Source organism: Pleurodeles waltl, chromosome 3_1 (genome assembly GCF_031143425.1).
Source record: "Pleurodeles waltl isolate 20211129_DDA chromosome 3_1, aPleWal1.hap1.20221129, whole genome shotgun sequence".
NCBI classification, from domain to species: domain Eukaryota; kingdom Metazoa; phylum Chordata; class Amphibia; order Caudata; family Salamandridae; genus Pleurodeles; species Pleurodeles waltl.
Window position 1 is genome coordinate 1724112250 of NC_090440.1, and position 8156 is coordinate 1724120405.

At 45.1% G+C, this 8156-nt stretch overlaps 1 protein-coding gene across 2 annotated transcripts in view; it reads right to left on the reverse strand.

Moving 5' to 3' along the window:
- The window catches only part of VWC2L (von Willebrand factor C domain containing 2 like), a 445621-nt gene extending 437703 nt beyond the window's left edge, over positions 1–7918 (reverse strand). Inside the window, exon 1 of one of the 2 annotated variants that reach the window (XR_011201241.1) lies at positions 6647–7917. The gene's annotated coding sequence lies outside the window, so the exon portion shown is untranslated. Of the gene's footprint in view, positions 1–6646 lie in introns of both variants that reach the window. The other variant, XM_069221376.1, reaches the window with a different exon arrangement.
- Between the last annotated feature and the right edge of the window lie 238 nt (positions 7919–8156).

Here is an 8156-nt window from a genome sequence, read left to right on the forward strand (position 1 = left end):
AAAGGTTCTTCTTTCTACACTTTGAGTTTAAGTTCATTGCTGAAGGTGTTGGCTAGGTTAATATTGGAGCAGAGGACAATCAGACTTGCATGGGTTGCTTAGTTGCCCTATCAAGTACGGGCAGCGAGCCCACAGAATCCTTTGACGCTGATGACGAACAGTCTGTTTAAATTTGGACAGAGTGGGCTCTACTGGTTTATTGAGGCCCGGTGCCTCATCTGTAGGCTTCCAAGAGCTACCCCCCTGCTTCTACAAAGTGCGTCCCATAGTCTTTAGCTTCTATGGTTAGTCCTTATGATTCGAATCCCATGATCCTATTAGAGAGTGTACGTTCATTTAAACATTATTTATAGTGCAAACATAGGTGAACAAACCCGTTTCTTAGCACCGAGATAGTAAAACCGCCTCTAGGCTGGTACATCACAACAATCGAAAACAACAAGTTGAAGCGACAAGACAAAGACCTCCAAATGGCATATAGCGCACATGTTCACTGGAGAAATCGACCAATGTGTATGTCTTTTTAAAGACACTGCACACTGAGCCCTGTATTTAGCGTTTTCACTAAATAGAACGGTAAAAAGGCGCAGTGCAATGTGCTACATCATGTCAATAAGCACCTCAAGTAATCGTGATAGACAAGGCCATGACAACGAATCAACACGCAATGTAAACATTCAGTGATGACAACAGCACATTATTGTCTGTTTCTTTGTGAGATCTACATTCACTGCAAACTGAACTCCATACGTGTTGTTTGGCGCTAAGCTGAGCGAGTAAACACTATAGTACAATTTCTGTTGACGCTGAACTTCGGCACCCGGCTTGGTGTTTTGCAGTAATAGAAATGATTAGCAGACATAAATGGTTTTGTGCCTGTTTTTTCTCTGCTTTATCACAGAGTAGTACATACTGGTGAATCATGCCGCACAAACTCGGCAAGCAAATAGATTCGGCACTCATCTCGCAGCAGGTGTAATAGTAAAAATGCGTACACAGATCTATAGAACGTGTGTTTCGACCTTGCAGCAACTGTTAAATGAGTCTATTTTAACTTCAGGTCTTCTGTCGCCCTCTGTTATTTTTTAAAGACCTTTGGCTCAGAGTCGTTATCTTTGACAAATCCCTATCCTGTTCAAATGACGTGCCGTCCATTTCTTGCAATTGCCATTCAGCTCTAGAGCAGCCGAAAAAATCAGGTTTCAGTAACTTTCCACGCCTCGAAAATTCCTGATTCACATCAGGTAACTCCCAACTTGGCTAACGATTCTCTCGCTCACTCGGCAATCACTAGTATTCCCTAGTTCTCTACATTTTTTAATCCTTCTCTTAGAATACATTATCTAAGCTCCCCTTTTCCACTCATGTCTGTTCTATGTTTCCTCGGTTTGCATCCATTAAGTTTTCATTCACAGTCGTGGCATCTCTGCTTCCTATTTATATGTCTTCATGGTTATGCATCATATTGCTCCTCTCATCACCACATAATTTGCTCTACATGACATGAAGAGCCAGATGTACGAAGCTTTTTTGCATTCACAAATGGCCCAATCATCAGAAACAGGCCATTTGGTAACAGAAAAAGGCATTTTCTTATGAACCAAGCCCAAATTGCAATTCCGTAACCTGTTGTCGAATCAAAATTTGGGCTTAAAAATTGGTATTTGGAAGGGGCATGTTTAGGGCATCGCTTATTAATATTGATTTGCATTGGTATGTGCTAATAGTTTGCGACCAAAATACGGTGGCAAAACATTAGCATTTTACCATCAACTCGAAGTTGGTGGTAACCCTTTAGTACATAGGAAGGGGTTCCCAAGGGACCCCTTTCCCTTTGAGACTAGCTGAAAAATTATTTTTAAGAGCAGGCAGTGGTCCCATGGATCACTGCCTGCGTTTTAAAAATGAAAAGAACCCTTTTGTTTTTTTTGTTTGTTTTTAAATGCATCCTGTTTTCCTTTAAGGAAAACGGGGTGCATTTAAAAAATAGTTTGCTTTATTTAAAAGCAATCACAGACATGGTGGTCTGCTGACCCTAGCACCCACCCACATGCCTGTGTTTTTTATGATTTCAATGGGTCGCAAACTGAGTCAAAAAGCAAAAAAATACTTTTTGGCAATCACAAACACTAACAGTAGAATATCAAGCCCTTGGTTACTTTCCTTCTCTTTTGTATTAAAGGCAGGAGTAATGAAAAAGTAAAGGGGCAAGATCCAGCTGGGGGTAAATGTAACAGGGTATAGGCAGCGGCATAGTTACTAGTGTGTGGGTTTTGGTAGGGCTGCTTAGTGTAAGCAGTCTTTGAGGTATGAGGTAAAGGGTTGAAGGTACTAAAGTAGATGCATGTTAAGAGGTACTGGTGAGGTATGGGTAAAGATAGGAGGGTGCAGGCAAGGGTAGATGCTCTAGTGTATAGGAGGGTGTAGGTATGTGTGTAGGGTGGTGGTACTGGGGTATAGATGGCGTAGAGATACTGAGGGAATAGTTTGGGGTAGTAGAATATAAAGGGCGTAGAAGATGTGATAAACATATATGAAGGATAATGAGAAGGAACATGCTGAGTACTGAAAGAAGGGTGAAGAGAAGAGAGAAAAGCGGAGAAGGGCATTCTCCATCCTCATAAACAAGGGAGGAAAGTTCAAGAAATGGATCTATGGTTCCCCTCTACAAAAGGGAAACAAGAAATCTATGTGATCCTGGAAAAGCAGACTGTAAAGACCTTTTCAACATGCAGAGTATCCTCTGGGATGGATTTTACCTTCGAAAATGCAATTCATGTGGTCACAATGAAGATACTAGATCATGGAGAACATTTCACCATAAACGTTTTTAAGTATGTTTTTTTCTCCAGAATCACATACACCGATGGAGACAGGTGACTCATGCGTTTTTTTTGAAGGATGGTAGGTTAGGAGGTTGGTGGAAAAGGCAAGTCACTCCTGAGATGTTTTATGAAGCCCCGTATGTTTAAGTGTTGAGGGAACGGGCAAGGGCTGAGTTGGTTTTTGAAGGATGGTAGTGTTACAGGTTGATGGAGGAGGTGACCCACTCATGACACTTTATCTGAACTGCCATGGGTTTGGTTGTTGAGAGAACAGGCAGGTGATGAGCTGTTTTTTGAAGGATGTTAGTTTGACAGGTTCGTGGGGGAGGTGAGACACTCATGAGATGTTTCCTATAGTCCTATAGTTTTCGGTGTTTGAGGTCCAGGCATGCTCTAAGTTGTCTGCTGGTGGATGGTAGTTCTTGGCCCTGTGAAGTTAGGTGAATAGGGAGTTGTTTTCTTAGGCCTAGTTTGATGATGTTACTGTTGGTATTCGACAAGTGTTGAGTTGGGTTTCAGAGGTTATCTGGTTGAATTGTTTTCAGAGCCCACCTCCCGATAATGTGGTCATTTCCAAGCTTCAGTTACTAAGTTGGTACATTTGGAAAAATTGAGTCTGTCAAACCAAGATTTGGGCGTCAGATTAACTCGGTTTCTATGAGTCTTCAAAAGTGTTCTTCCCAGCAAGACAAGTGCAACAGAAGCGAACTCGATAAGTGATCAATGGCCGACCACCTGAAATTTCAGAATATGACAAAGAAAAGTGCTTTAAGTTCCTCTGCACCGAACCACGTTCATCATCTGCGATTGAAGCACATCAGCACAAGAGTTCCATGTCGGTAGAGTCTTGAAAATTATCCCTGTTAGACATAGCTGCCCAATATGAAAGGCATCCTAGTCAGGGTATCATTTAATATTCTACACTCCCACGGATAAATCATTGGAAACCAATCTAGATGAAAGTCTCTCAATTTACATATAGGTGGCGCCTCTGCCTGTTCTGTGCAGCCTCGGCACACATGTCTATGCTGAAGAAGCTGCAAGTGAGGTAAGGTGGCTTGGCTTTAGAAGGCGGGAGTGATGGGTGGGAATGGTCCCCGTGTGTGAACTGCATGATAGGAGAAACTGCCACATTAAAGTAAAAACCATCCTGAATATGCATCATTAGCATGATCAACCCAATACAAGATAGCCGTATTCATATTATTATTAGTGCTAGTGATATTATTATTTTTATCATTATTATTATTGTTATTTTTAATATTATTAGTATTATTATTATTATTATAAACAAAAACAATATTACATTGTCGAGTATGGTAATAATCATAACAATAATAATCACCTCCATCTTCACCATCGCCATCATAATAAATCGCAGCAGATACGTGTATTGATTCCTTAAAGTCAACATGCTGTTTCACTAAGGTAGACATTATCACATACATTTTACAGCCGGTTGGCCACAGTAACAGCTCCCGGAGACAGTTCCGTGGGTTATGTTGATGCATTTACTGCAGACATATCTGTGTGCAGCCTGTAGACCACAGAATCAGCGCTGCTTTGGCTCGGGTCTTATCTCTTCAAGGTCGAGAATATGAATTCTGTGGGGTAGGCCAGCAAACACTATGCACTATGGAGGCAAATATCAGCCAGTGATCGGTAACACACGAGCAAGGTGCGAGAGTCCTGTGTTACTGCCCTTTCTTTCAACCTATATTTTCTTGACGTCATCAGAATAATTATCTAGGCGAAGACCCTAGCGGAAGAATTTTTGGGGAAGAGGTTTTGAAATGTAAAATATTTCTTAGCAATCTACAGATGACTACTGGAAATAAAAGAGAGCAATATGTACGTTTCTATAAGGTAACTCGGTGTCTGAATGTTCTTGTTGCAAAGATCTGTGTGTAAATTACAAGCCACGTGTACAACCCTGTGGGTGGGGCAGACACAACTTTCATTGATACGATATCGATAATAGGAGCTTCAATGAACTGAGCTATAGTAACAACTATTATTTACGGTGCTTCGAGCAGCAAGGAGCTATGCTACCCACTCAAGATTATTTTGCTGCTTGCTTCTGGAGCCAGAATAGGCCCGTGCTGTAGAGGCGCTCTGCTCTGTTATCTGAGGAGCCCCGTGATGATTTACTGGCTAATGTTTTGTTGTTTTGTTTATTTCAATCAGAGGAGCAATGACGCAGCTATCGTGTCATAGGCAACCATATGCCAAGGAAATTGGCTTTTCTAGTTGAATAAGAGCTATAATAAGGGCGGAGTGGGCCACTCATCGCATGGGCCTCGGTGCCACTTCACCTGCTGCACATATGAGGGTTACCTAGGCCTTGCAGACGACTTAATTGTAGAAGGGTGTCGGTATATAGAAGGCAGCTGAATCTCATAAAATGATCATCGTTCCTGCCACTGTTTCATTTTAAGGTGAGTGACTCGTTATCAAAGAAATCAATATAGTAAAAGCCCCACCTTGTTTGTGAAGTATTTGCTGCATAATTCTCTGTTGCTGAAAATAACAGTTGAATATGTTACCCACCTCAATGGCACTCTTTGTGTCGACCTCAAAAGATGAGAGGCCGGGACGACCGTATAGAGAAGACGAACCTGTGACCTTTATTTGGATGCATCGCACGTACACATAAACACAGTAGCCTTATAAGTGAATATTTAGAACCCACTGTTACCGAGTTATACAAACGTACGTCTGACAAGGAAGAGTAATAAATCCAGGCATACTCCACACGCGCGCGCGTTGCTTCAACTGGTACAGCAGGTGCAGTGACACCGGGGCCCAGAGGCATGCATTGACCACTAAGTCTTGATTATTGCTGTAAACAGCATGCTAAGGCCCGTGGTACACCGCGCCCGCGCACCCGCTCTCGTGCACACACACGGTATAATTTTAAAAGCAGGAGTGGAAAATGTTTTGGGATGGAAGGGCGGGGTTGGGGAAATTTCCGCTCCGAGACTCTGTGGAATAAAAATTGGATGCTTAGTTCCGGTAGGAGGCTGGATAGTCCAGCTGAAGCAAAGTGTTAAGGTACGGGGCGGAGAAGTGTATGGAATGGGTGAAACAGAATGCACAAGCCCCCCTGATTTACAAAAGTCTGGAGGTGTGTTTTTATCCGTCAAAGAAACAGGACATACATTGGAAACAAAGAACTCGCAAACATAAACAATATTTTATATTTTGACCTAATTCGTTTCCATGATCTACATTCCAAATACAAATAAGATACAACATAATATTGAGGTAAGTGCATAATTCGATTAGCCAAGACAATCTATCGTCAATGACGTATCAAAATAAAAGTAATCATGATAGTAATATGGATGATGATTATTGTCATATCAGTGAATAGAACCGAGTGCACGCTGATAGTGTACACGGCCGTTCTGTGCCATGGAGCACACACCCATGTGTCTGGGCGTTTGCAGAGAGACTCCCTAGATATGAGGCAGCGAGAAACCGGCTTCCAGCCACAAGTACCAAGCAGCGGGCGGTGAGCACAAAATCACAAACCAGGACGTGGCCCACTCACCCCCTCCCCTGATACCTTAAATCGACACTCCCGCATGCCAGGGGAAAGGCAGGGTTAGGTTTCGCAAAGAAAAGTTTCACTTTGCGACAGTTTCTTTTTTTATGGTTCCCAAAATGCCCTGTGTATATTTTAGCGAGGGGCTTGAAGTATAAAGTAAGGGTTTTGAGAAATGGGGGTGCGCGTTCTCTGAGCAGGTCCCAGCCTGCAACTATTGGGGTGAGTGTTAGGTGCCATTCACAGCTTCTGCAGGTAGTGCCCTACTTACCCCATCAGAGCCAGCACTGATGCCCCAGTTCCACGACTCAACTAGTAAGGAGGTAGAAGAGATTTTGTAGGTGCCGTCCCGTTCTTGGTTTGAGGGTGGGGCTCATCCTCACAAGGAAACCGCGCTGCGTGCTCTCCCGCCTCTCAAGCCAGCACCGAGAGACACCGCAGCCTGTGGGGAGAAGCGAATAAGGTTCGGTGCAGACATCCTCCCCTCCGGGGCAGGCTTCAGGGCTGACGGCGGGGCACGTCCACAGCTGAGGGCGCCCTGGATAAAACCAGCCGTGAAGAGCGAAATCAGCCCCCACGTGCCTGCCTTATTCCCTACAGGTCCCACAGATTCACCCAAGCTAGTCAGTGGCTTCCACGGTGCTACGATCCCAGCCTCACACACAGCGGCAGGCTGCGGTGCCCGAGGGCCACTCCATCCCCGGGGGCAGGGTGCACCATGCTAACTGCTGCAGCCAGGAAGAGGCTCGCTTCTCCGAGAGAGACTCAACTTCAGGAGCCGTGTGCCGCAGAAACAACCGTGCTTCTCCGCAGAGCTCTTAGCCTGCAATGAATAGGGCGGCTTCAGCACCGCGGACAGCGCAGAGCAGCCGCAACAGCAGTCCACGGAGAGCGCAGAGCAGCAGCAACTGCAGACCAGCAGCGAACATACGTTCAACCGCACAGGCAGAGGCAGCTCGTGGGTAGCAGCAGTCAATAGTCCATAGGCTACAATCCACCCCGCGCTAGGCTGTCCAGCATCACGCCAGGAGGCAGCAACCGCCAGAGAAATCCCAGTAACTAATAAAAAACGCTCAGCACAGGAACAGAGCAACAAGCAGTCGCCAGCCAGCAGCAGCCCAATGCAGCCACATAGTGTTGAGCATCAGAAGACCGAAGGGCTGCACCACCGCGATAGTCCAATAACTGCATCACGTTCAGCAGCAGGATAGAACAGTCTGTAGTCAGCGGAGAGCAACAGCAGCCAAATGGCTACTGTACATTCAGCAACAGGGACATATCAGAGGCAGCAGTCACAGGTGCAAAAAGTGGCAATACACCGACACCAGGGACACAACAGTGGCGGCTGTGACAGGTGCAACGAGTGACAATGCATCCGGCACTAGGGACAGAACAGAGAAACAGTCAGAGGTGTAAATAGCGATAATACTCCCTCCCCCGGGGCAGGACAGAGACAGCAATCGCAGGAGCAAAGCATACAAATATAGTCAACACCAGGGGCAAAACCGAGGCAGCTATCAGAGGTACAAAAGGGAAATACACTGAACACCGGGGACACAACAGAAGGAGCAGAGACAGGCGCATCCAATGACAGTGCATTCATGCAGGCGTCACAGGCGCAAAAAAGGACAATGATTGAGCACCAGGGACAGAACAGAAGCAACACCCACGGGGGCAAAGAGCGGCAATATACCCGACACCAGAAGCAGAACAGAGAAACCGTTAGAGGTGTAAAGAGCAATAAAACGTACTGCCCAGGGCCAGAAGAGAAACAGGAGCCA